The sequence below is a fragment of the Macaca thibetana genome, chromosome 2 (genome assembly GCF_024542745.1).
Source record: "Macaca thibetana thibetana isolate TM-01 chromosome 2, ASM2454274v1, whole genome shotgun sequence".
NCBI lineage: Eukaryota > Metazoa > Chordata > Mammalia > Primates > Cercopithecidae > Macaca > Macaca thibetana.
The window spans coordinates 178465160-178467042 of NC_065579.1; the positions used below are offsets into that span (position 1 = coordinate 178465160).

The 1883-nt window shown below is 39.0% G+C and overlaps 1 pseudogene; it reads left to right on the top strand.

The window, feature by feature from the left end:
* Positions 1 to 495: 495 nt before the first annotated feature.
* Positions 496 to 1467, top strand: LOC126949039 (bifunctional methylenetetrahydrofolate dehydrogenase/cyclohydrolase, mitochondrial-like; annotated as a pseudogene).
* The last annotated feature ends 416 nt before the right edge of the window (positions 1468 to 1883 follow it).

Genomic DNA, 1883 nt, shown 5'->3' on the forward strand with positions numbered 1-1883 from the left:
TTTTCTGTACTGTAAATTCCAATTAAATACTTTCTTGAAACAAGAGAAATGCATGCCAATATTCGATAGTTAAGACCCCCCTGAAATTCAAGTGATTTATGCTTTCTCACCAATATCACAATATATATTAACTAATATGAAACTAAATTTAGTACATTTCTGTACCGAAATATATGCAGAAATTGAAATTTTTCATAATACAATCTATGATGATAACATTTCTCTAACAGGATAAATATGCAGAAGGTGTTTATTGTAATTCACAGCGTCATGTAAATTGGCTGCAAAGCTACTCTTTTTCTGAGAAAATTTTGAGGAATGCTTTGCTGATATTAATAAACGGAGTTTATTTTAATTTATCAAATGCCTATTTAATTTAATGCTAATGTTACTGAGTTGACACAGTTAGTAGATTGATATAATTTGGGAAGTGTTATTTTTGGAACTCTTACACATTTGCTTCTAAGTTAAATTTCCTCCTTCCAGGCGCAGGCTATGGCTATGACTTCCCTCGTGTCTGCGCTGGCTGCTCAACTGCTCTGTCCCCCGCAGAGCTGCCGCCTGCGCTCTCGCACCTTCCACCGTGCTGCACTTTGGAATCACCAGTGAGACAATTGTGAAACCAGCTTCAATTTCTGAGGAAGAATTGTTGAATTTAATAAATAAACTGAGTAATGTTGATAATTAGATGGCCACCTTGTTCAGCTGCCTCTTGCAGGGCACACTGATGAGAGAAAGATCTGCAATGCTTTTTCTCCAGACAAGGGTGTTGATGACTTTCCTGTAATGAATGTAGGACTAAAGTGATTAGACCAGTATTCCATGTTACTGGCTACCCGAAGGGATGTGCGGGAAACAATTAAGCAAACTGACATTCCAATCCTAGAGAAGACTGTGGTTGTGGCTGGAAGGTCAAAAATTGTTAGAATGCCCATTGTAATGTCACTGCACATAGATGGGGCACATGAACGTCCCAGAGATGATGCCACTGTTATAATATCTCCTGGATACTCTCCCAATGAGCAGTTGAAGAAACATAAAATTTTTGCAGATAGTGTAACATCCGCTGCAGGCATTCCAAGCCTGTTCACAATAGATATAATCAAGGAAAGAGCAGCAGTTATTGATGTGGGAATAACCAGAGTTCAAGATCCCGTAACTGCTAAACCCCAAATTGGTTGGAGATGCGAATTTTGAAGGAGTCAGATAAAAAGCCTGTTACATCATGCCACCTCCTGGAGGTGTTGGCCCCATGACGGTGGCGATGTTAATGAAGAATACCATTATTGCGGCAAAAAAGTGCTGAGGATGGAAGAACAGGAAGTGCTGACGTCTAAAGAGCTTGGAGTAGCCACTAATGAATTGTTGTGTCTTCTATGTCAAGAACAGCACTCCAAGCCAGCTCAAGAAGCAAAGCAGGCCAATAGAAAGACAATATATTTTATTTATTCTACTGAAATGGTTTAAAATGATGCTTTGTATTTATTGAAAGCTTAAATTGGAGGGTGTTTGTGCACATAGCTCTGCAGTACCTCACCAGGGGTCATTCCAGTATGCAGGGGTGTGTATCTAGCCAAGAGCAGCCATTAACCCAGTGCTGAGCTTGGGAGACATTTGTCATATTGAGATGGATACTTAACTCTGTCAAACCACCTCGGTTAAATGTTTGCCTTCACTAGGACTGCATTTCCCAAATCCTATTCCAATAAGAGTTGATACTCATTTTAGGTACAAAAACTTCTGGGTTCAACTGATCGAACTAAAGGAAGAGTGTTGCTAGACAAAATTAGGGAAAAGGTGAAAAAGGAAAAAATGGTAGTAATTGAGTAGACAAAAATTCCTCTAACTTATATGTGCATTGATTGGTAACCAGATTTATCTAA